This window comes from Oncorhynchus clarkii, chromosome 3 (genome assembly GCF_045791955.1).
Source record: "Oncorhynchus clarkii lewisi isolate Uvic-CL-2024 chromosome 3, UVic_Ocla_1.0, whole genome shotgun sequence".
In the NCBI taxonomy this organism is placed as follows: Eukaryota; Metazoa; Chordata; class Actinopteri; order Salmoniformes; family Salmonidae; genus Oncorhynchus; species Oncorhynchus clarkii.
The window spans coordinates 31490197-31517834 of NC_092149.1; the positions used below are offsets into that span (position 1 = coordinate 31490197).

The window sequence follows — 27638 nt, forward strand, 5'->3', positions numbered from 1 at the left end:
GATCTTTATTTAACTAGGCAAGTCAGTTAAGAACAAATTCTTATTTTCAATGATGGCCTAGGAGCAGTGGGTTAACTGCCTTGTTCAGGAGCAGATATGTACCTTGTCAGCTCAGGGATTCGATTTTTCAACCTTTCGGTTACTAGTCCAAAGCTCTAACCACTAGGCTACGCTGCCGCCCCGACCTTATGCCATACTTCCCCATGTGTGAAACTGTGGGATTGTAGTTTTACCTTTTATAAAATTGTACCGAAACTTCCTGTTTTCATCACAGATGTCATTATTTTTTTTATACGTTATGGCTTTACTAGTAAAAAACGTTGGATGGAAATGTGTTTACTGATATACTTTTTCTTGATCAATTGTCTTTTCACACTTCAGGTGACATTTTCAAAGTGGAAAATAAGTAAAAAAAATACGATGAACTTCATAATTGTCACGCTTCAGGTAAGACCCAAATGCAGACTGTGTTGAAGTAACAATGTTTATTACAACAGGGGCAGGCAAACGACAGGTCAAGGCAGGCAGGGGTCGATAATCCAGAGTAGCAGGACGAAGGTACAGGACTGCAGGCAGGCTCAGGGTCAGGTCAGGCAGAGGTCGGTAATCCAGAGTAGAGGCAAATGTACAAGGACAGCAGTCTGGGTCAGGGGCTCAAAAACTTGTTTCACCTCTGCCACGAATCCCTTCAGACTGAGGCAGACGACAGATTGTTGCTCCCACACCACGGTGGCCCAGGCGAGTGCCCTCCCGGAAATCAGCATAATGATATACACTATCCTCGTGCGGTCCGAGGAGAACGAAGAAGGGTGCAGCTCGAAAACGAGGGAGAACTGGGAGAGAAAGGCCCGGCAGGTTCTGGAATCTCCATCGTAGCGCTCCGGGGGAGGTAAGCAGGGTTCCCAGGGAACCGGGGTGACGTCGCTGCTACCAGCTGGGGCTGGGAGGTTATCATCATGGTAGGCTGCCTAGCAGGCAACCCACGGAATTGCTCCTTCAATGCGTCCAATGCTAGATCATGACGTTCGACCACGGCCTGGAACACTTCCATCAGACCGCGAAGCAACTCCTCGTGCCTCCCAATGGTGGCTCCTTGGGAGGAGATGGCGTTGCGGAGCTGGTCCAAGTCTGCTGGGTCAGTCATGGCCAGTTCGTACTGTCATGCTTCAGATAAGACCCACATGCAGACTGTGTTGAAGTAACAATGTTTATTACAGCAACAGGGGCAGGCAAATCCAGAGTAGAGGCAAAGGTATAGGGGTGCAGGCAGAGTGGTCAGGCAGGCAGGCTCAGTCAGGACAGGCAAGGGTCAATACCAGGAGGGTGAGAAAAAGAGAAACTTAAGAAAAGCAGGAGCTGAGACATTGCCAGATTATAATGAGATTAATGGTGAATTTTGCACTTGACACAACTTTTGTTCTATGACAATGTTGTTCCTGATGTCTGTGATTTGAGCTGAATTTGAGCAGACTTGAATTGGTGATTCTTCTTCACTCAAATTGTAAAATGTAACACTAGTCATATACATACATAGAATGTTCAACTGAAGAATTTACGTGTCAGGCTCCCTTCAGCTTGGTGTAGTACGGGGAATTCCATCTCGGTCTGGCCAATTACATTTCTGCTGACACACTCCACGCTGCTGTTCTTGTATTCTGAGGCAGACATGGTGATGGTGCTGTTCACGGTTTGGGCACTCCTGGAGACGATGACACTGTAACTATTATAGATCCCTAACATTGGCCAAGCAATCACTGGTAAGGGAACCCCCTGACTGACACACACACAGGTCAGGACCTCTGCCTGGACCACACACACCGAGCCATTCAGGAACTTGGGACGGTCTAGGGAAGACAAATAAATACTTGTTTACCTAACAGACTTGAAGAGTAAGTACTGTAATGTATTTTGATAATGAGGGAATGCTCTGAAAGGTGAATGTACATTTTACTGTTAAAGTCACCGTTTTCTCCACAGTAATGTTGGCCTTCTTGTAGATGCCCATACATGTGAGGTTGATGTTGTGATGTTCGGATTTAGGAGTGAAATACAACTTATTCACACTGAATGTATTTTCTGCTGTTGATGGCTCCATTATCCCCCAATACATGCCTAAGTTCTCTGTCCCTCTCCAGTCTATTCCAACAAAATCTTCTTCCAGTCTTTGCGGGCAGAGGTTATTTAGTTTGAGTGAATATACTTTGCAGGTCAGTGTGGCCCACTCTCCCTCTGTGAGAGGGGGTGTCTCCACAGTGGGCTTCTTCTGGGTTAGAGCTAAACATAATTTGGCAAAGTTTGATCACTTTGACCATTCATTTTTCAAGCATTTTAATTCAGATTATGCTGTGATGTGAAGAACACGATTATTATCATTTGGAGGTTCTGAATCAGTGACAAAATATGTTGGAATTGAACATGATTAGAATTCAGAGTGTGTAGGCTACATTTATTCTCACTTGGACACATAAGGTGATATTTTCATCAGGCAAAGACCAATACAGTAATACTCATTATAAACTGTAGTGCGATTTATGAAAGTAGTATATTGTTGACATTGTTTCTTACGTACCAGACACTGAGACTCGTACCCTCTCAGGAAAAACATACATTTGATCACCTCCCCATGTTAACTTGAATCCATACTCGTTTTCTCCTTCTTGTTGGTCTTCGAGGAAAAAGCTGCAAGACCTTTCAGGACCTCTCAGGGACTGCCAAACAACACCGCACACCTCTGAATTTACATGATATAGGAATGCACCGTCCAGCCTCTACTGTAACGTCTTGGGTCACTGTGATGGAGAAGTTTGTACCTGTCTCACGAGGCTCTAAAAATGTCCAGTATAGTAATACATTTAACAATTGACTCGCCAAAGCTTACAAAGAGAGTAATCTTATTCCAAAACATGTTACTATACTCTTTTGTCAAGTCATAAAGCATTATACTGTACCTATGCACTGACTACAACTTGCTGTTATGATCCAGCAGATAGCCACGGTGCAGATCTCAACCAGCATCTTCTTTTATCACAAGATATAAGAAATCAGGATTTATGAGATACAAATCTATGCTGTAATAGAGAGTATACAATTTATTTCCCTAAACAGCTAACCAAATGCACAAATGATTCATCACTTCATAATATGCTGACTTAATGACTTGTTTATATTGTTATAAATCAACTTACCACTCCCTACTGTGTACCAGCCCTCTGTCTGTCTCACTTAGCTCTCTCTGTTCGGTGGAGATATCTAAATATTTTCTGGCATTTCTGGCTGCGGGAAATGTAAAAATATCTGTAGAGGCCAGAGTCGAGAGTCAGTATCTATCTTTAGTTCCCCCTTTTCACAACCTAATTTTGTGTTGAAACAATATAAACTGTTGCACAGTACAACACTGTGTTAATGTCAGTACAATTCGGAACAGTTGTAGAATATACTAAAGTCAGCATAGTAACCTAAAATACTGCATTAACATTCAGGGCCTTGGTATACTTGTTTGTTTAGTCTTTGAACTAATGCATGAGGGCAGTTCATATTTCAGATGAAAATAACTGTGCATATGGTTCACATTGGTCAGTCGTTTTATCCTGGGAATGCATTTTTAGTGCATTTCAATGTATTACAAAAACAACCAAATTCAAACCAAAAGTCATTGGTAGAGCATATACAACTATACTTTATGCTGCTGGTTGATCTTTACTAATAGTTCACTAATATCTGACTCAACAGATATCTTTGGCCCCCATACACACTTAGGTTGTACAACTGATGTACGACGCATTTGACACCATGGTTGTGATAGCTGATATTTTGGTGATACAATAAAGAGTTCAAACAACCACTGCAGGCTTCCAACGCTTATGTAATTATATTTGTGCAGAAAACCCCCGTTTGGTCACAACGATTGTGCCAAATGCATCAGTTGAGTATGTTTTACTTAGTTGTTAACCCACTTTAGGTTTACCCTAACTTTCATTTCAATTCCATTCAGTTTGACTATGACTTACAATGGCTAGAACAACTCTACAAGGCTTTTAGTTTAGGTACCAACTGTGTGAGTATCTGTAGTTTGGTGCATACTGATGTGAGACTTTGGAAGGCATTTGCAGGAGTAGCCAACAGCTTGAGGCTCATGCCACCAGAATTCAGCCCAAATGAAGCCATATCTAGAATCCCTTATAAAAGTCACGATAGCAGGTATTGTAAAGACAGTTTGCTATAATGTCCTTGCTGCAGCATGAGGCCTGCTCAGGAGACCTGTACTTTACGCCCTTTTTCAACAGCAGAAACACATATATTTCAGGGAACGTGGTGTAGAGTTTAAACGGAAGTATTTAGGAGAAGTTAAACCCCACCTAACAAATATAGCAAAACTTTAGCACTTTAACTCAGTCTCAAAGTGTGAAGAGGAACTAAACTAGGGCCCACAGAGTGTTGTAAGGGTTGGTCAAACTCTGTGAAGATGCACTAACATGTCTGGTTAAAATACAATAAAAATGTAATGGGAAACTGAGTTGAAGACCAAGAAGGCATAATGGCTTTTACGGTAATATTGTTTTTAGAGGAATTGCAGTAATGGTCAAATATTTTTTTTAACGTTTAAAAAATAATGCAACTGTGAAAGAGGAATCATCACTCTTCAAATGTGGTTCTGATATAAATGTATAAGTGAATGATTGTGGAAGAAAAACAATCTAATTTGCTGCTGATTTTGAATAAGCTATAAAATCATCACAAAATACACTATTTTTTCAAAAGTATGTTGAAACCCCTTCAAATTAGTGGATTCAGCTATTTCAGCCACACCTGTTTCTGACAAATGGAAAAATTGAACACACAGTCATGTTTGTCTATGTTTGTCTCCATAGACAAACATTGGCAGCAGAATGGCCTTACTGAAGAGCTGAGTGACTTTCAACGTGACACCATCATAGGGTGTCATATTTCCAACAAGTCAGTTCGTCAAATTTCTGCCCTGCTAGAGCTGCCCTGTCAACTATACGTGCTGTTATTGTGAAGCGGAAATGTCTAGGAGCAACAATGGCTCAGCCGCAAATTGGTAGGCGTGTAGCGCCTAATAATTGTCTGTCCTCAGATGCAACACTCACCACCGAGTTCCAAACTGCCTCTGGAAGCAACGTCAGCACAAGAACTGTTCATCGGGAGCTTCGTGAAATGGGTTTCCATGGCCAAGCATCCGCACACAAGCCTAAAATCCCCATGCGCAATGCCAAGAGTCGGCTGGAGTGGCGTAAAGCTCGCCACCATTGGACTCTGAAGCAGAGGAAACTCTTTATTTGGAGTGATGAATCATGCTTCACCATCTGGTAGTCCGACGGACATATCTGGGTTTGGCAGATGCCAGTAGAATGCTACCTTCCCCAATGCATTGTGCCTACTGTAAAGTTTGGTGGAGGACAAATAATGGCCTCGGGCTGTTTTCATGGTGCGGGCCATGCCCCTTAGCTCCAGTGAAGTGAAAGCTTAACGCTACAGCATTCAATGACATTCTAGATGATTCTGTGCATCCAACTTTGTGGAAACAGTTTGGGGACGGCCCAAACCGGTCATGCAGTGTATATTGAGTACAAACCAGTAGCCTCTAATGTTAATAATGAACGGAATACATAGTCAGTTGCGGAACTGAATGCATTCAACCAAAATCTGTCTTCTACATTAAACCTTATTTCGCAGATTTTTCCACTTTGGATGCTTGGTTAATCAAACCAGCAACTTCTCAGTTACTGTCTCAACGCTTTTAAACTGTAGGCTACCTGTCGCTCATGATAAATGCATTCAGCATGCTTGTGAGTTAATGAAGAATATGTCAGCGAATGTGTTTTTAACTCATATAAAGGTAAGTACCCTTTTCTCAGCAGATCTTGCGTATTGGGGAAATGACTTCATCCATCAGACCACAGAGGGGTTTAAAAAAAGATAGAGGATATTGCAAGTGTATCTCTATCCAGTGCAAGGCATTTGAAATATTATTCACATGTACTTGTTACAAACAGCCAATCTTTAAATATGTACACATTTTCTTGTATAAATCTTTCTTATGGTAAATAAAACTGCATGTAAATATAAAAGGCATGGGTATTGCAGTGTGTGTTGGGATCGCAGTCTGTGGCTCAGTTGTTTGAGTACGGTGCTTGCAAAGCCTGGGTTGTGGGTTTGATTCCCACGGCGGACCAATACAGGAAAAAGTACAAAAATGCATTGACTCACTACTGTAAGTTTCTCTGGTTAAGAATGTCTGCTTAATGACTTAAATGTCAACCAAGTTGGTTTGATGGGTTGGTTGATTATGGTCTATATACAGTATGGCTGGGCGGTATACAGTATAGAGGGACTTCCTGGATTGCAGCACCAAGTTAGAGAGAGTAACAGAATGGGGACATGAAGTGACAGTTCACACCCATCAGAGAGACACAGGGCTCCTGATCAACAGGAGGAGAGAGCACACAGAGAGGTAATGTGCTGATTCAGTCTAACTTTCTGCATGGATCGAAAGACAAGCTATTCAACCATTATATACTTTTTGTTTTGTTACATTGAATGACTTTTAAAACTTGATTATGACTACTTATTGTAATGGTAATTTTCTATGAATCATTTAGGGCATTACATCACATTGCTTCATAAGGCTTTATATAGAGTTGAAGTCGGAAGTTTACATACACCTTAGCCAAATACATTTAAACTCAGTTTTTCACAATTCCTGACATTTAATCATAGTAAATATTCCCTGTCTTAAGTCAGTTAGGATCACCACTTTATTTTAAGAATGTGAAATATCAGAATAATAGCAGAGAGAATGATTTATTTTGGCTTTTATTTCTTTCATCACATTCCCAGTGGGTCAGAAGTTTACATACACTGAATTAGTATTTGGTAGCATGGCCTTTAAATGGTTTAACTTGGGTCAAACATTTTGGGTAGCCTTCCACAAGCTTCCCACAATAAGTTGGGTGAATTTTGGCCCATTTCTCCTGACTGAGCTGATGTAACTGAGTCAGGTTTGAAGGCCTCCATGCTCGCACATGCTTTTTCAGTTCTGCCCACACATTTTCAATAGGATTGAGGTCAGGGGTTTGTGATGGCCACTCCAATACATTGAATTTGTTGTCCTTAAGCCATTTTGCCACAACGTTGGAAGTATGCTTGGGGTCATTGTTCGTTTAGAAGCCCTGTTTGCGACCAAGCTTTAACTTCCTGACTGATGTCTTGAGATGTTGCTTCAACATAACCACATAATTTTCCTACCTCATGATGCCATCTATTTTGTGAAGTGCACCAGTCCCTCCTGCAGCAAAGCACCCCCACAACATGATGCTGCCACCCCCGTGCTTCACGCTTGGGATGATGTTCTTCAGCTTGCAAGCCTCCCCCTTTCCCTCCAAAGATAACGATGGTCATTATGGCCAAACAGTTCTATTTTTGTTTCATCAGACTAGAAGACATTTATCCAAAAGTACAATCTTTGTCCCCATGTGCAGTTGCAAACTGCAAACTTTTATGGCAGTTTTGGAGCAGTGGCTTCTTCCTTGGAGCAGCAGCAGCCTTTCAGGTTATGTCGATATAGGACTAATTTTACTGTGGATATAGATACTTTTGTACCTGTTTCCTCCAGCATCTTCACAAGCTCATTTGCTGTGGTTCTGGGATTGATTTGCACTTTTTGCACCAAAGTACATTCATCTCTTGGAGACAAAACGTATATCCTTCCTGAGCGGTGTGACGGCTGCGTGGTCCCATGGTGTTTATACTATTGTTTGTACAGATGAAGGTGGTATCTTCAGGCGTTTGGAAATTGCTCCCAAGGATGAACCAGACTTTTGGAGGTCTTGGCTGATTTCTTTTGATTTTCCCATGATGTCAAGCAAAGAGGCACTGAGTTTGAAGGTAGCCCTGAAAATACATCCACAGGTACACCTCCAATTGACTCAAATGATATTAATCAGCCTATCAGAAGCTTCTAAAGCCATGACATCATTTTCTGGACTTTTCCAAGCTGTTTAAAGGCCCAGTCAACTTAGTGTATGTAAACGCTGCCCCGGTGGAATTGTGATACGGTAAAGCAAGTGAAATAATCTGTCTGTAAACAGTTGTTGGAAAGACTACTTGTGTCATGCACAAAGTAGATCTCCTAACCGACTTGCCAAAACTATAGTTTGTTAACAATACATTTGTGGAGTGGTTGAAAAACTAGTTTTAATGACTCCAACCTAAGTGTGTGTCAACTTCCGACTTCAACTGTAGCTTATTCATAAAGATTTATAAATGCAGTTAAATATATTTTGGAGCAGTCATATAAGCTTATGTTGGGCATTATAATGTTTTATAGGGAGTCACTCATAAGGAGTTATAAATATGCTTGGAATGCATTATGAAGAAGGCCCTCATAGGAACTGTGACCATACATTTTTCTTTGACATACTCTCTAGGCATTACAGCAAAATACCTCTTAGTTGAATAAACATACAAAGACGGTTGTTATGAATGACACTGTAGCACTCATAAAGATGTAATGAAACGTTAATATCGGATGTGTATTGCTATATGTTGTTATTATCACAACACCATTTCATATTCTATTTCACACTTGTGCTCCAGACCAGAAGACACAGACAGAGACAGTGACAAGAAGAGAAAGAGGAAAGAGACCCCGGTACTGTGATTGATTCATCAAGGCAGTGGAAGCAGGATGTGGGTCCTCATCTCGGCAGCTCTACTTCTCTCTCTGACAGAGAGAGCCACATGCGGTAGTAAGGTCCCTTTTATCACAACTAATGTTAATGTGATAATCATTAGTAAATGTGGTAGGAGTAGTGGTATGGCAAATATCTCAGTAGACACTATCTCATAAAACATGTTTACGAACAAGTGAAGTAGTATCCAAGTGCTTTCTGTATTACTCATGACTGTATTCATTTCCCTCCATCAGAACTGGCAGCACAACCAAGAGCATCATCCTGGACCATCACCTTCAGTCCAGCAGAAATAACAGCAGAGAAGGGACTATGTGCTGTTATTTCATGTACTTTCACTCACCCTGATAACATCAAGCCTACCGCTGCAGTATGGTTCAAGTGCCCTGAAAGTGACAGATGTGATGAGGATAAAAACATAATTTTCCACTCTGAAACTCACTCTAAAGCTCAGAAGGGTTATACACAGAGAGTATCTCTACTGGAGACTGATCTGACAAAGAAGAACTGTAGTGTGATCATCAACGACATCAGAAAGAATGATGCTGGAGAGTATCAATTCAGACTTCCAAGTTCATATACATACTCGAAGAAAGTGAGCATCACAGTGAGCGGTACTATGACTATTATTACCAGTTACAGTGACAACCTATTATTGTAGTTAATTGTATACAGTACAGACTTGCCAAGTTCCCCCTCAGGTCTCCCTTATTATAAAGTCCTATCATAAGAAGACATTACTGGGAAAACTCCCATTCAGAGTCATCACATGCATGCTGCTCTCCTATGGCTGATTATGTGTCACTGCTGTTTTGTACACAGATGTAAAACTCACTTCTGTGTTTGTATTTCCTGCCTCCAGCTCTGACCCAGAAGCCCTCAGTGTTGACTCCTCCTCTGACAGAGGGAGAACCAGCTACTCTGACCTGCATCGCCCCGGGGATGTGCTCTGGAACTCCTCCTAACATCACATGGACATGGAGAGGAACAGGAGACAACATCACTGAGCTCAGAGACAACACCACCATACAGGAGAGAGAGGACCTGACCACTGTGACGACAACCCACTTCTCAACGTTGACCTTTACCCCCTCAGCTGAACACCACAACATGATGGTTACGTGTCAAGTAACCTTCCAGAAAAAATATCAAATTGAAGAGACAGTAACTTTGAATGTGACATGTGAGTACCACCTATCCTACATTTGACATTAAACACCTTGTTCCAGAGAATCTTTGAAACCTAAGAATAACCTTGATAATAAGCAAATGATACAGTATGAAGGCTCCACCTGCAGTTACAGTGCCTTGCGAAAGTATTCGGCCCCCTTGAACTTTGCGACCTTTTGCCACATTTCAGGCTTCAAACATAAAGATATAAAACTGTATTTTTTTGTGAAGAATCAACAACAAGTGGGACACAATCATGAAGTGGAACGACATTTATTGGATATGTCAAACTTTTTTAACAAATCACAAACTGAAAAATTGGGCGTGCAAAATTATTCAGCCCCCTTAAGTTAATACTTTGTAGCGCCACCTTTTGCTGCGATTACAGCTGTAAGTCGCTTGGGGTATGTCTCTATCAGTTTTGCACATCGAGAGACTGACATTTTTTCCCATTCCTCCTTGCAAAACAGCTCGAGCTAAGTGAGGTTGGATGGAGAGCATTTGAACAGCAGTTTTCAGTTCTTTCCACAGATTCTCGATTGGATTCAGGTCTGGACTTTGACTTGGCCATTCTAACACCTGGATATGTTTATTTTTGAACCATTCCATTGTAGATTTTGCTTTATGTTTTGGATCATTGTCTTGTTGGAAGACAAATCTCCGTCCCAGTCTCAGGTCTTTTGCAGACTCCATCAGGTTTTCTTCCAGAATGGTCCTGTATTTGGCTCCATCCATCTTCCCATCAATTTTAACCATCTTCCCTGTCCCTGCTGAAGAAAAGCAGGCCCAAACCATGATGCTGCCACCACCATGTTTGACAGTGGGGATGGTGTGTTCAGCTGTGTTGCTTTTACGCCAAACATAACGTTTTGCATTGTTGCCAAAAAGTTCAATTTTGGTTTCATCTGACCAGAGCACCTTCTTCCACATGTTTGGTGTGTCTCCCAGGTGGCTTGTGGCAAACTTTAAACTTCACTTTTTATGGATATCTTTAAGAAATGGCTTTCTTCTTGCCACTCTTCCATAAAGGCCAGATTTGTGCAATATACGACTGATTGTTGTCCTATGGACAGAGTCTCCCACCTCAGCTGTAGATCTCTGCAGTTCATCCAGAGTGATCATGGGCCTCTTGGCTGCATCTCTGATCAGTCTTCTCCTTGTATGAGCTGAAAGTTTAGAGGGACGGCCAGGTCTTGGTAGATTTGCAGTGGTCTGATACTCCTTCCATTTCAATATTATCGCTTGCACAGTGCTCCTTGGGATGTTTAAAGCTTGGGAAATCTTTTTGTATCCAAATCCGGCTTTAAACTTCTTCACAACAGTATCTCGGACCTGCCTGGTGTGTTCCTTGTTCTTCATGATGCTCTCTGCGCTTTTAACGGACCTCTGAGACTATCACAGTGCAGGTGCATTTATACGGAGACTTGATTACACACAGGTGGATTGTATTTATCATCATTAGTCATTTAGGTCAACATTGGATCATTCAGAGATCCTCACTGAACTTCTGGAGAGAGTTTGCTGCACTGAAAGTAAAGGGGCTGAATAATTTTGCACGCCCAATTTTTCAGTTTTTGATTTGTTAAAAAAGTTTGAAATATCCAATAAATGTCGTTCCACTTCATGATTGTGTCCCACTTGTTGTTGATTCTTCACAAAAAAATACAGTTTTATATCTTTATGTTTGAAGCCTGAAATGTGGCAAAAGGTCGCAAAGTTCAAGGGGGCAGAATACTTTCGCAAGGCACTGTATGTCATGGCTTTGACTTTTCCCCTTTTTAATCATGATCCATTGTTATTAGTCCCTCAACCAACATAGTCTGAATTTAGTGTATGTTTAAAAATACATCTGTACAATTAGAAACTCTTTGCACTTAAAGATGTGAAAGACCCCCAAATAACTGGACATAAAATGGTGAAGGAGGATGGTACCCTGGATCTGACCTGCAGTGTTGACAGTTACCCTCCATCTGATATCACTTGGAGTAAGAACGGGACAAGTACCCCACTTCAGAATTACACTGAAAATGCCACTCTCACCATCTCCAATGTGACAAGAGAACATGCTGGGGAGTATGTGTGTACAGTTCAACACCTCAACAGGACTATGACAGCTTCCACTGTTGTCACTGTGATGTGTAAGTACTAACTTGACTGTAATATACAAACTCATGTCATATTTTATGATATGGAATTACTCTGTCATGTTTTTAGCATCAATCTATCACTGATATCTCTTTCTTCACTGTCTTTTTCCAGACCTTCCTGTGATTCTTCCTGGCTCTGGGTGTGTGGACCAGGCAGAGGTCATGACCTGTGTGTGTGTCAGTCAGGGGGTTCCCTCACCCCTCATAGTGTGGCCACTGCTGGAGCTCAACACAGAGAGGTGCACCCTCACTACGTCAGTGTTGGTTTCCTCAGTGACCAGCACCATCAGCCTGCCTGTTGGAAACCACAACAACACCACTGTGGAGTGTGTCAGCAGAAATGTGGTGGGTGTAGTGAGAGAGAAGCTGCAGGTCACACAAAATAAGAGCCAAGAAAAGCAAAGAGGTAAATATGTATGTCAAGTTACTTGGCTAGAGAGTCACAGCTTCCCAATCCCACCCAATGTTTGTAATATTGAGGATGTTCTGTACATTTAGACATTTCTTTACTACCTCTCGATACAAGAAAACACGTGTATAACTGTCACCAGTCTTCTTTTTCGCTGCATTAAAGTACAGGTCACTCTTTATGTTGAGCTAGCACCTATTGCATTTATGCATTTATTCCAAGATCAGCATGCAGCTGTAGTGCTTCGAAGGCCCTGTGATAAGGTTAGCGATAAACTGAACTCCAAACTGAACAGAACTACACTCTCTTCTACCATTGTCTTAAATATCTTTAATGGTCTCGTTGTAAAATCTAAAATGCCGTTGGGGACTACGAAGCACCTGTGTGCCAACCTTGGAGTAAACTGACGTGAGCAAAGATTATAGCATTGAGGATGTTCTGTACATTTAGGCTTAGGGAAATTAATATTTTCTTCCAGAGGATATGAAGGAATGTGAGCCACTTCTCATTCAGAGTTGTTGTTCTCTTTTTAGAGAAGGAATTGGAAGGCATTATAGCTATGCTGTCGGACCTAAAACTGATTACTGCATTTGTGGTTGGTGCAGCCCTCTCAGGCACCATCTGTTGTATCTTCCTGTGTTTGAAAGGGAAATGTGAAAGGTACATTCTATTACTGATGATCTATTACTGACTCCTGCTGATGTCACTATATAGCTGGCTGGCCACACACACACACACATACAGTGTGCAGGTTATTTACAGTAGGAGATGGGCTTCTATCATCTATCTTCTATCATTCTATAAGGAGCTTTAATCTACCAGGTAGCTTGCTAGTCAGCTAGCAAATGTAAAACGGATTGCAGTGACAAGGGTTGACAGCTGTATGAGTTCACCATTTACACAACATAACTTTTTGTAATTTTAATATAGTATATGTTTTAGTTTTATATTGGCTGGCTTCTCACAATAGCTGAATTTGCAGAGCTAGCGAGCACCAATTACATTTATGTGGTGTTTGCTATAATCTTTGCTCACGTCAGTTTACTCCAAGGTTGGAACACAGGTGCTTCGTAGTCCCCAACGACATTTTAGCTTTTACAACGAGACCATTAAAGATATTTAAGACGATGGTAGAAGAGAGTGTAGTTCTGTTCAGTTTGGAGTTCAGTTTATCGCTAACCTTATCACAGGGCCTTCGAAGCACTACAGCTGCATGCTGATCTTGGAATAAATGCATAAATGCAATAGCTAGCACAGCTCAACATAAAGAGTGACCTGTACTTTAATGCAGCGAAAAAGAAGACTGGTGACGGTTATACACGTGTTTTCTTGTATTGAGTGGTAGTAAAGAAGTGTCTAACATATCCTTTGTTTGACCTACTTACTGGAGGTCAGCCACCAACGACAGACCTGCATCATGTGCCACTGCTGGGTGGTCGCAATCTTTTGAAACTTAAAAACGCACTATTAATTGTCTATAATCAGCACAAGTGCTTTCATTGCGTATTATTAATATGATTGAAATTACATAGTTATGTTTACAGTGATATATTGGGAGGGAAAAATATTTCCCAGGGTGGGGGTGTTCCCCGTCCCCCCTGGGATTTCCGCCTATGGTGTGGTTATTGCAATAGGTCTAAGACTGCTCTAATGACACTCTTTCTCTCTTCATAAATTGTCGATCTTTCTGAAGGATGTGGGAATGCAGTTCTCCCCTGGACCATAGCTGGTATGTCTCTCAGTGTGACTGTAGCCCTTCTCATCTACCTGTCTACAAATGCTTACATACGGTAGGATCCTTTTCACTTATAGCACAATAGAGACAAAATGAGGATAGTTATACTTCTTATTTTCTGCCAATGTATTTCACATCTGGTTCATAGATGTATTTTTTTTACGTGTACAGGACACTTTATTTCTCAAAGTACCTATTATAAGCCCAGACACTGTCTGATAAGATGCTTACTATAGGCCTAGATTTACTTTCTCTGAGTGCTAGAAGTAACTTAACCCTACCACTTGGTTTTTTCTTGTGGTTCTTAAAGGATGCAAGGTAAGAATGTGAAACCAAAAGAAGAGGAGAGTGCCTACATCTCATTGGATAAAAAATACACGTCTCAGGAAGAGTATGAGGTCATTGCCAGGCGTCCAAGATGATTGAGCACCCCCCCCCCCCACTCCTAAGCTTATGCTGAGAGTTTTCAGTAGACTGAGATCATTTTCATGTAAAATAATTCACACATCATCTTAGTAAAGTTTCTGATTTGTATGCATAAAATGAACAAGTTATTAAGCACAATTTTTTATAATTAAAATGATTATGTATTTCATGGAAAAGCACAAGTATTATACGTTTTTTTTTAAATCACATACTTTTTAAAATTTTTACTTTAGAGAGACTATGTGAATCAAACATGGAGATATAATGATTCTTTGCACTCTGCACTATCATCCTGAAATTGTACATTTGCTCATTGCACTTTGTGCATTGCTGTAGATTCCTTCACCTGCCAATTCTCTGACTTCAATATATATATATATTTCCATTCCATATTGTGGTAAAAAAAATATGTGTGATGTAGTTACTGTAAACAATGAAGAGGTGGCATGAGATTAACTGTTAGTTAAGTAATGGAGAAACTGTATGAAATAATATATACTGTCGTGGCCAAAATATTGGCATCCTTGCACTTTTTTCAAGTAACTCACAATTTTCCCTAAAAATAAGTTGAAATTGAATAAAGTATTTGGTCTCCACAGTTCTTTATTTCACTGTTAATATTACAGAACCTTTGTTTTTGATTCAGAACACAATATATTGATTTAAATCAGAAAATATACAAATGGCAGTAACAAAATTATTGACACCCTCGACTTGATGTTTGGTAGCACAGCCTTTGGTCAAAATAACTGCAATCAAGTGCTTCCTATAACCATCAATGAGCACCTCTGTACTGGCAGTTTAGCCCAATCCTCTTGTGCAAACTGCTCCAGTTCTCCCAGATTAGAAGGGTGCCCTCTCCTCACTGTTGTTTTCAGATCTCTCCACAAGTGTTCAATGGGATTTAGATCTGGATTCATTGCTGGCCACTTCAGAACAGTCCAGCGTTTTGTCTTGAACCATTCCTGGGTGCTTTACCAAAAAGCTCTAATTTGGTCTCATCTGTTCACAGGACATTATCCCAGAAGGATTTTGGCATGTTCAGGTGTGTTTTGGCAAATTGCAGTCGGGCTCTCTCATGTCTTTCTCTCTGCAGTGGGGTCTTCCTGGGTCTCCTGCCATATAACCCTGTTTCATTGAGTTGGCTACGGATGGTGCGAGTTGAAACTGTCGTACCTTGTGTCTGAAGGTCAGCTTGAATGTGTGTGGCAGTTGACCAAGGTGCTTTCTCCACCAATCGAACAATCCTTCGCTGAAAACTTACATACATTTTTCTTTGGTGGCCACGTCCAGTGAGGTTGGCTGCAGTGGCATGGGCCTTAAACTTCTTTGGGATAGGGGGCGGTATTTTGACATCCGGATGAAAAATGTGCTCAAAGTAAACTCCCTGCCACTCAGGCCCAGAAGCTAGGATATGCATATAATAGACGCAAATATAGATTTGGATAGAAAACCCTGTACAGTTTCTAAAACTGTTAAAATTATGTCTGTGAGTATAACAGAACTTGTTTGGCAGGCGAAACCCCGAGGACAAACCATCCAGGATTTTTTCATTTGTTGAGTAGACTGTGTTATCAATTGGTTTTCTATGGGTAACTAGATTTATGAGGCACTTGGTTGCAGTTCCTATGGCTTCCACTAGATGTCAACAGTCTTTAGAAATTGGTTGATGTGTTTCCTTTGAGAAATGAAGAAGTACGGTTATTCAGAATGAGAGTCAAGCCAAGTTTTCTTTTTTGTTTGGTGCGCGCCACCTGTAGCTCACTCCACTTTGATTTTATCTGCTAGTGACCTGTAGCTCACTCCACTTAAATTGTATTGATTATTTACGTATTAGGATACCTAAGGATGGATTAGGAAAGTTGTTTGAAATGTTTGGACAAAGTTTACAGGTAACTTATTAGATCATTTGTAGTCATGTTGGGCGAGTTGGAACCGGTGTTTTTCTGAATCAAACGCGCCAAATAAATTGGCATTTTGGGGATATAAAAAAGGAGTTTATAGAACAAAAGGACCATTTGTGATGTTTCTGGGACATATTGGAGTGCCTACAGAAGAAGCTCTTCAAAGGTAAGGCATGAGTTATGTAATTATTTCTGACTTTTGTGTCGCCACCTGCCTATTTGAAAATGATTGTTATGCATTTGTATGCTGGGCGCTGTCCTCAGATAATCGCATGGTTTGCTTTCGCCTTAAAGCCTTTTTGAAATCTGACACCACGACTGGATTAACAAGAAGTTAAGCTACCGTCCCACCTAGACTAGAGAAGTTTTAAACTTCTTGATAACATTACGTACGGTGGAAGCAGGAACATCAAAGTCTCTGGAGATGGACTTGTAGCCTTGAGATTGTCCATGGTTGGCTATAATCTTGAGTCTGACCTCCTCAGATAATTATTTGGTTTTCTTTCTTTTGTCCATGCTCATTGCGGTACACACAGTGACACTATTCAAACTGGTTGAATACGTGATTTTTATACTGCAGGCACCTTCAACTCACCGCAGGTGAGTTCAATTCCAAAGTAAGTGAGAATCACCTGCTTGAAATCTAATTATTTCTAACTACTTCAAGAAGGTGCCAATAATATTGTCAGGGCCATTTAAGGATTTCTTTGTGGAATGAGCTAAGACATAGTAAATTATATAGATGTTTTTGTTTTGTTCAACTGCACACTGAAGACATACATATGATTTCAACATTTTTCTGGAAGAAATGGGGCATTATTTTAAAAAAGTGCAAGGGTGCCTATATTTTTGGCCACGACTATATATATATACAGTGGGGCAAAAAGTATTTAGTCAGCCTCCAATTGTGCAAGTTCTCCCACTTAAAAAGATGAGAGAGGCCTGTCATTTTCATCATAGCTACACTTTAACTATGACACACAAAATGAGAAAAGAAATCCAGAAAATCACAAAATAAGTATTTGGTCAATAACAAAAGTTTATCTCAATACTTTGTTATATACCCTTTGTTGGCAATGACAGAGGTCAAACGTTTTCTGTAAGTCTTCACAAGGTTTTCACACACTGTTGCTGGTATTTTGGCCCATTCCTCCATGCAGATCTCCTCTAGAGCATTGATGTTTTGGGCTGTTGCTGGGCAACACGGACTTTCAACTCCCTCCAACGATTTTCTATGGGGTTGAGATCTGGAGACTGGCTAGGCCACTCCAGGACCTTGAAATGCTTCTTACGAAGCCATTCCTTCATTACCCGGGCGGTGTGTTTGGGATCATTGTCACGCTGAAAGACCCAGCTACGTTTCATCTTCAATGCCCTTGCTGATGGAAGGAGGTTTTCACTCAAAATCTCACGATACATGGCCCCATTCATTCTTTCCTTTACACGGATCAGTCGTCCTGGTCCCTTTGCAGAAAAACAGCCTCAAAGCATGATGTTTCCACCCCCATGCTTCACAGTAGGTATTGTGTTCTTTGGATGCAACTCAGCATTCTTTGTCCTCCAAACACGACGAGTTGAGTTTTTACCAAAAAGGTCTATTTTGGTTTCATCTGACCATATGACATTCTCCCAATCTTCTTCTGGATCATCCAAATGCTCTCTAGCAAACTTCAGATGGGCCTGGACATGTACTGGCTTAAGCAGGGGGACACGTCTGGCACTGCAGGATTTGAGTCCCTGGCGGCGAAGTGTGTTACTGATGGTAGGCTTTGTTACTTTGGTCCCAGCTCTCTGCAGGTCATTCACTAGGTCCCCCCATATGGTTCTGGGATTTTTGCTCACCGTTCTTGTGATCATTTTGACCCCACGGGGTGAGATCTTGCGTGGAGCCCCAGATCGAGGGAGATTATCAGTGGTCTTGTATGTCTTCCATTTTCTAATAATTGCTCCCACAGTTGATTTCTTCAAACCAAGCTGCTTACCTATTGCAGATTCAGTCTTCCCAGCCTGGTGCAGGTCTACAATTTTGTTTCTGGTGTCCTTTGACAGCTCTTTGGTCTTGGCCATAGTGGAGTTTGGAGTGTGACTGTTTGAGGTTGTGGACAGGTGTCTTTTATACTGATAACAAGTTCAAACAGGTGCCATTAATACAGGTAACGAGTGGATGACAGAGGAGTCTCTTAAAGAAGAAGTGACAGGTCTGTGAGAGCCAGAAATCTTGCTTGTTTGTAGATGACCAAATACTTATTTTCCACCATAATTTGCAAATAAATTCATTAAAAATCCTACAATGTGATTTTCTGGATTTTTTTTCTCATTTTGTCTGTCATAGTTGAAGTGTACCTATGATGAAAATTACAGGCCTCTCTCATCTTTTTAAGTGGGAGAACTTGCACAATTGGTGGCTGACTAAATACTTTTTTGCCCTAATATTAGTATTACTGTTTTGGAGATGTGTTGAGAATACAGATTACAATCTTGCCACATTTACTGTTGTACTCTTCATTTATTTTTGCTTGGAATCTAAGAAAGCTGTTATTTTCTTCAGACGGGAGAAATTTGGGTTTTCAGCCACTCTTTGGAAGACATTTAAAGATTTAGTCACCAGTCCATCAGACATTTAGAACATCCAAAGACAAGGAATATCCAGTTAACTTCGCCATATTTACCACAATAAATGTCCACGTTGAGGTATGAGGCCTGTTCTGATCAGAACATACTATTTTTTCTAACAGCAGCAACACATATTTGAGGGATTATCGTTCAAATGTAAGTATTTAGGATAAATAGAGTAAGGATGGGGCCACTTAAACACAGTCTTAAAGTGTGAAGAGGAATTTAACTGTGGCCCACAGTATTGTAAAAGCTGTGGTCACCTCAGTGAGGCTAAACTCAGCAAAAAAAGAAAGGTCCCTTTTTCAGGACCCTGTCTTTCAATGATAATTCGAAAAAATCCAAATAACTTCACAGATCTTCATTGCAAAGGGTTTAAACACTGTTTCCCATGCTTGTTCAATGAACCATAAACAATTAATGAACATGCACCTGTGAAACGGTCGTTAAGACACTAACAGCTTACAGACAGTAGACAATTAAGGTCACAGTTATGAAAACGTAGGACACTAAAGAGGCCTTTCTACTGACTCTGAAAAACACCAAAAGAAAGATGCCCAGGGTCCCTGCTCATCTGCGTGAACGTGCCATAGGCATGCTGCAAGGAGGCATGAGGACTGCAGATGTGGACAGGGCAATAAATTGCGATGTCCGTACTGTGAGACGCCTAAGACAGCGCTACAGGGAGACAGGATGGACAGCTGATTGTCCTCGTGGTGGCAGACCACGTGTAACAACACCTGCATAGGATCGGTACATCCGAACATCACACCTGCGGGACAAGTACAAGAGGGCAACAACAACTGCCCGAATTACACCAGGAACGCACAATCCCTTCAGCAGTGTCCGCAATAGGCTGAGAGAGGCTGGACTGAGGGCTTGTTGGCATGTTGTAAAGCAGGTCCTCACCAGACATCACCGGCAACAAAGTCGCCTATGGGCACAAACCCACTGTCGCTGGGCCAGACAAGACTGGCAAAAAGTGCTCTTCACTGACGAGTCGCGGTTTTATCTCACCAGGGGTGATGGTTGGATTCGCATTTATTGTCGAAGGAATGAGCGTTACACCGAGGCCTGTTCTCTGGAGTGGGATCGATTTGGAGGTGGAGGGTCCGTCATGGTCTGGGGTGGTGCGTCACAGCGTCATCAGACTGAGCTGGTTGTCATTGCAGGCAATCTCAACCCTGTGCGTTACAGGGAAGACATCCTCCTCCCTCATGTGGTACCCTTCCTGCAGGCTCATCCTGACATGACCCTCCAGCATGACAATGCCACCAGCCATACTGCTCGTTCTGTGCGTGATTTCCTGCAAGACAGGAATGTCAGTGATCTGCCATGGCCAGCAAAGAGCCCAGATCTCAATCCCATTGAGCACGTCTGGGACCTGTTGGATCGGAGGGTGAGGGATAGGGACATTCCCCCCAGAAATGTTTCGGAACTTGCAGGTGCCTTGGGGGAAGAGTGGGGTAACATCTCACAGCAAGATCTGGCTAATCTGTTGCAGTCCATGAGGAGGAGATGCACTGCAGTACTTAATGGTGGCCACACCAGATGCTGACTGTTACTTTTGATTTTGACCCCCTTTTTGTTCAGGGACACATTATTCCATTTATGTTAGTCACATGTCTGTGGAACTTGTTCAGTTTATGTCTCAGTTGTTGAATCTTGTAATATTCATACAAATATAGTTTGCTGAAAATAAATGCAGTTGACAGTGAGATGATGTTTCTTTTTTTGAGGAGTTTATTAGATCTGGTTAAACACGTCATGGGAAACTGAGCTGAAGACCAAGAAGGCATAATGGCTATTACAGTAATATGGTATTTTTTTTTTAGATACATTTCAGTTAGTTCTCTGTATTTACAGTAGTGGTAAGTTATGTTGATCTATGACTGTATGCATTTCCATTACAACTAACTACACAAAATGACACTGAAATTCATCATTACCAAATTCGAGGGGGGAGTAACAGACTGGGGACAGGAAGTGACAGTTCACACACATCAGAGACTCACACAGGGCTCACAGTCAACAGCAAGAAAGAAAACACTGAAAGAGAGGTAATGTACTGATTCAGTCTAATTCTCTGCATGGCTCAAAAAACTGTTAAAGTACTATGGAAAAATTGGCAACTCTCTGGACATTACTTGAAATTATATAACAAAACCAGTAACTCCTTGATCCTTGGTATAAACAATTGGTAGTTTCTTGTTTGTTACAATGTATCTCCATGACTTAACTAAAAAGTATGTAACTACTCTGTTATTATGTGGTTTCTAAATCAATTCCAGACAACTAGGGTAAAAAAAAAGCATTACTAGGACTTTGACATCTTATCTCCATGCATTAAATTAAAGTGAAAGAAATGTGCTAAGAAGGTTGAAACAATCAGAAACATGTCATGAAACGTTCACGTCAGATGTTATGAATGACTATGTATTCTCCTTACACAGCTGGCATTGGGATGTGTAGATATTATCATTATTATCATTATTTAATAGTTGTATAGATGTGTTGATCAGAGGAGTGTTCTGGAAGGTGTCTGTTCCATCGGTGCCACGTCGGTGGAGAGTCCAGACCAGGGTTCCACGGTGCGCATCCCCCCCCCCCGAATATGCTGATTTGGCAATCGCTTTCAGTAAAAAGAAAGCAAATAAATTACCACCTCATCGACCGGGAGGGGATTGTGTGATAGACCTCCAGGTAAACGCTGCGCTTCCCAAGAGTCACGTGTACCCATTGTCCCAGGAGGAGATGTTGGCTATGGAGACATATGTCACGGAGTCTCTGAGACAGGGGTACATTCGGCCCTCCTTCTCACACGTCTCCTCGAGTTTATTTTTTGTGAAGAAAAAGGAGGGAGGTTTGCGTCCGTGTATTGATTATAGAGGTCTAAACGCCATCACAGTGGGGTTTAGTTATCCACTACCTCTCATCGCTACAGCGGTGGAATCATTTCACGGAGCACAGTTCTTCACAAAACTGGATCTCAGGAGCGCGTATAGTCTGGTGCGTATTCGGGATGGAGATGAGTGGACAACCATGTTTAGTACCACATCGGGCCACTATGAGTACCTCGTCATGCCGTATGGGTTAAAGAATGCTCCAGCCGTCTTTCAATCCTTTGTAGACGAGATTCTCAGGGACCTGCACGGGCAGGGCGTGGTTGTTTATATGACATTCTGATCTATTCTGCCACCCGCGCCGCGCATGTGTCTCTGTTGCGCAAGGTGCTTGGTAGACTGCTGGAGCATGACCTATACGTCAAGGCTGAGAAGTGTGTGTTCTCCAAACGAGCCGTCTCCTTCCTGGGTTATTTCCACCTCGGGGGTGGGGATGGAGTGTGACCGCATTAAGGCCGTGCGTAATTGGCCGACTCCGACCATGGTAAAGGAGGTGCAACGTTTTTGGGGTTTTGCCAATTACTACCGGTTGGTCAGGTAGCGGCTCCTATTACCTCACTGCTGAAGGGGTGCCCGGTGCGTTTGCGGTGATCAGCAGAGGCGGACAGAGCCTTCAATAGGTTGAAGACGATGTTCACGGATGCACCCGTGTTGGCGCACCCGGACTCCTCTCTAGCATTCAGATTGGAGGTGGACGTGTCCGAGGCTGGGGTGGGTGCCGTGCTATCACAGCGCTCGGGTACGCCACCAAAACTCCGCCCCTGCACTTTCTTTTCGAGGAAGCTCAGTCCAGCGGAGCATAACTATGATGTGGGGGACCGGGAGTTGTTAGCGGTGGTCAGGGCTCTGAAAGTGTGGAGACACTGGCTTGAGGGGGCTAAGCACCCCTTTCTCATCTGGACCGACCACCAGAATCTGGAGTATATTCGGGGATCTAGGAGAATGAACCCACATCAGGCAAGGTAGGCCATGTTCTTCACCCGATTCTGGTTTACTCTGTCATATAGACCGGGCTCAGAGAAAGTAAAGGCTGACGCACTGTCCCGCCTTTACGACACGGAGGATCGGTCCACCAAGCCTACTCCCATCCTTCGCGCCTCGAGGCTGATGGCACCAGTGGTATGGGAGGTGGACTCGTACATCGAGTGGGCGTTACGGGCGGAGCCCGCCCCTCCTCAGTGTCCGGCTGGGTGGAAGTACGTGCCGCTTGGTGTCCGGGACCAACTGATTCGGTGGGCTCACACCCTACCCTCCTCGGGTCACCCTGGGGTGGAGAGGACAGTGGGGGGGCCTCCGGGAGAAGTATTGGTGGCCCACCTTGGCTTGGGACGTTAGGGTTTATGTCTCTTCCTGTTTGGTGTGCTCCCAGAGTAAGGCTCCTAGGCATCTTCCTAGAGGGAAGATACAACCCCTCCCCGTTCCACAACGGCCATGGTCTCACCTATCCGTAGATTGTCTGACCGATCTCCCCCCGTCTCAGGGGAACACTATGGTTTTGGTGATTGTGGATCGGTTCTCTAAGTCCTGCCGTCTCCTCCCGTTGCCCGGTCTCCTTACAGCCCTACAGACTGCGGAGGCATTATTCACCCACGTCTCCCGGCACTACGGAGTGCCGGAGGACATCGTCTCTGATCGGGGTCCCCAGTTCATGTCCCGGGCATGGAGGGCGTTCATGGAGCATCTGGGGGTCTCGGTCAGCCTGACCTCCGGTTATCACCCCGAGAGTATTGGGCAGGTGGAGAAAGTGAACCAGGAGGTGGGTAGGTTTCTGCGGTTGTATTGCCAGATACATCCCCTGGGCTGAAATGGCCAAGAACTCACTACGCCACTCCTCTACCAACATGTCACCATTTCAGTGCGTGTTGGGGTACCAGCCGGTCCTGGCACTGTGGCATCCGAGTTAGACCGAGGCTCCTGCGATGAGTAGGTGCAACGCTCCAAGGAGACCTGGAGTGCCGTCCAGGAATCCCTCCATCAAGCCAGTGGACGGCAGAAGAGGAGTGCTGACCGCCACCGCAGTGAGGCCCCCGTGTTTGTACCAGGGGACAGGGTCTGGCTCTCGACCCGAAACCTATCCCTCCGCTTGCCCTGCCAGAAACTTGCGCCGCAGTGTGTAGGGCCCTTCAAAGTCCTGAAGAGAATAAACGAGGTGTGTTATCGATTACAACTCCCTTCCTATTATCGTATTAACCCCTCGTTTCATGTGTCTCTCCTCAGGCCGGTGGTAGCTGGTCCCCTGCAAGACGGTGAGGTGCCGGAGGTCCCTCCTCCCCCTCTGGACATCGAGGGGTCCCCGGCGTACACGATATGGGCCATTCTGGACTCGAGACGCCGGGTGAGGGACCTGCAGTACCTCGTGGACTGGGAGGGGTACGGTCCGGAGGAGAGGTGCTGGGTACCGGTGGGGGACATTTTGGATCCGTCAATGTTGAGGGATTTCCATCGCCTCCCAGTTACACCTCTTCTTCCCGTTTGGGTGGTGCTCGGCGGTCGTCGTCACCGGCCTACTAGCTGCCACTGACCTTTTCCTCCCCCTCCTTGTCTGTTTATTAGTTACACCTGTTGTTAATTAGGTTTATTAGTTGGGCTTTATTAGCCAGCCGGTCCGCCTGCTGGGTGTGCGGGATTGTTTTGTGTGTACTCTTTGTACACGCATGTATGTCACGATTGTTCGTGTACGTGAGCTGTTTTTTGGGACTGTTTAGTTCCCCTGTGTTTTGGGGCATTTGTTTTGAGTGACGTCTGTTTTCACCTGGTCGGTGTATAAAGAAGTAGCCTACTCTGAACTATCTGTCTCCTGCGTCTGACTCCTTCCTCCACTACACCCTGTGGCATTACAGGTACATGCATTCTATTACTGACGTACAGTGTTAACTGTAGTGTTAACTGGGTGTTGTTTTAAAATCAATTTCAGATTGTCTTTAGAAATTCATATTTATTATCATGAGAATCAGATATATTGTCAAAAGCGCGAAGCCTTGCACCATATTGTAATGGACGTGCCAGCTAACCCCTCCAAAATATAGTTATTGTGAAATTTAATTCATAATATTTTCCTAAGAGAAAAAGAGATGATCCCAAAGGACTCAGACTCCAAAAGCCCTTTCATGAACCTGGAGATGGTGGCATGTGAAGACCAACAGGTGCAGTACCAGTTTCTTTCTTTATTCAGCTCTGCAAACATTTAGTTAGCATTGACATGCCAATAGGAATTGATAGGACAGCATAAACAGATCTGGGACCACCAAGCTAACAAAAGACTCCTAACACAGTTATTTTTATAATGTACTCCATAGACAAATGAAGGACAGGCTGTGCAGGTGGTGCTGAGGGAGGGAGCAGAAATCAGAGGGCCGCAGACCAGTGGAGCCACGGGAAAATCTGACACAAGGGAAGAACCAAATAATGTGGACTACGCCAGTATCAACTACTCCCTCTGCTGAAGAAGAAGACTCCTGAGGAGGCAGAGAAGAAGACCACTACCACAGAGTCAAACTACACTGAAATCAAACGCGAGAAGAAGAAAGAGGGAGAAGAAGATGGAGGAGATGGCAGTGGAGTGATGGAGGAGGGGTTAGACGGGAAGGAGATGATGGGGAAGAATAAGGAGAAAGAGAACAGTAAGCCAGCAGTAGAGACATATGAGGATACAGAGCTTTACTCCAACGTCAAGGCTGTTATGGGTGTTGAGTGACACAGCAATTTTCACTAGAAATGAGGGGGATGGCATACAGTATTATACAGCTATGGGTTCTTATATCATTTTCTGAATCCAGATTGAAAGTTTTATGATGATACTGAGACTTTTGTTCAACTGAAACTACTGTAGTTAGTAGTGTTGGTGTTGTTTCCTCATGTGCGGAATCCAGTTTGAATGTTTTATGATACAGAGACGTTGTATAATAACTGAAACTACTGTAGTTCGTAGTTTTGGTAAATTCTTTATTTTACAGCCCTGTGTCAGCTGGTACTGTACGTGCAAGGTGGTTGTACATTTTCAATAAGAATACTTCCTAGTTGTACATACTGTAGAAGCAAATGTTGATAATGTTTTTGCAATGTTTTTCAAGGAAGTGTCATTTTACTTTTGTAATGATTCTGTTTTGTCACCAGGTGAAAGGACTGACAAAGATGTGGTTTGTAAAGTAGAGGTCAAACCATTTCTTGTTTTTCCCCTCTTTCCTTTCATATTTGGATTTCTATTTCTTATTTTATTTAACTAGGCACGTCAGTTAAGAACAAATTCTTATTTTCAATGACGGCCTAGGAACAGTCTGTTCAGGGGCAGAACGATAGATTTGTACCTTATCAGCTCGTGGATTTGAACTTGAATATTTTGCCAAATTAGCGAAAAACACACAAAAAAAGTAGTATAAAGAGCTATCCCATCTATGAGAATATTTTTCTATTTATAAGTGTGCATTATTGCAGAATTGTTTTATATGGAGGCACTACCTCATTTCATGGTTTTGGGTATTTTCAGTTGTTGTTCTCCAAAATCTGTTCAAATAATGTTTAATGGTGTATTTTTTGTTGTTGCTATTTCCAACTTACCATCTCCACAAATTTCTTTCAAGAGTAATTTTAGGCTGTCAGTGGTATAAATAAGGGATGGGCAACTTTGATGGGGGTGGAGGCCGCAATAAATCTGAACTCATCACGGGGGGCCGCAGTGGCTCACGGGTCTGTATACCCACATCCATACACACACATGTAGTCAGAGCCGGACCTATCCTTTTGGGAGCCCTAAGCAAAATGTTGTTTCCCTAAACCTTGCGAGCACAACATTTTAGGTCTCCCCTCTTGACAGCGGAGAGAAAAAATGTAGGTTTTAGAGGTAATTTCCTGCAACTACACATTTTGCCACGGGTCATAGAGAAAATGTTGCAGTTTTAAAACAAGTTTGCTGCAAATCTACACATTTTACAATAGGGTGTAGAAAAAGGTTTGCAGTTTTTAATATGATATCTGAGTGAGAGTGACTAACAAAATCAATGGAGACCCCTCGGTTGGTAATTCGACCATGATTGTGACAAGTTTAGTTAGCTGGGCGCTAGACTAACTAACCAATTGAAAAGATCTTTGGCTGACATGGTCTAGTTTAGTGACTGTCATTGAATGACATAACAAGAGAAAAACTGCTGATACAGAACCACATTTCGAAAATGCACCTCAACAGTAAGTTGAGACATCGACTGAGTTCCCCTCCCCACAAATATTATTATTGTATATTTTTTGGTATTTGGAAATTGATCTGTGGTCCTACAAAAGGGGGGGGGGGGGGGGCACCACCAATTGGACATCCCTGGCAGGTAGCCTAGTATTTAGAGCATTGGACTGGTAACCAAAAGGTTGCAAGATTGAATCCCCGAGATGACAAGGTCAAAATCTGTTGTTCTGCCCCTGAACAAGGCAGTTAAGCCACTGTTCCTAGGCCGTCATTGAAAATAAGAATTAGTTCTTAACTGACTTGCCTAGTTAAATAAAGGAAAAAACACATTTTCATCAGAAGATTTTTTTCTTCTTCAAAATGAAGAAATGCTTATTATAGATCTATTTCAGTTCATTCACCATTTATTCTACGTTTACTTTTGAACATGCATCTGTTCGACACAGACAG

The 27638-nt window shown here is 42.6% G+C and overlaps 1 pseudogene; it reads left to right on the forward strand.

Moving 5' to 3' along the window:
- Positions 1-8707: 8707 nt before the first annotated feature.
- LOC139385462 (sialic acid-binding Ig-like lectin 5) lies at positions 8708-25712 on the forward strand (annotated as a pseudogene).
- Positions 25713-27638: the final 1926 nt, after the last annotated feature.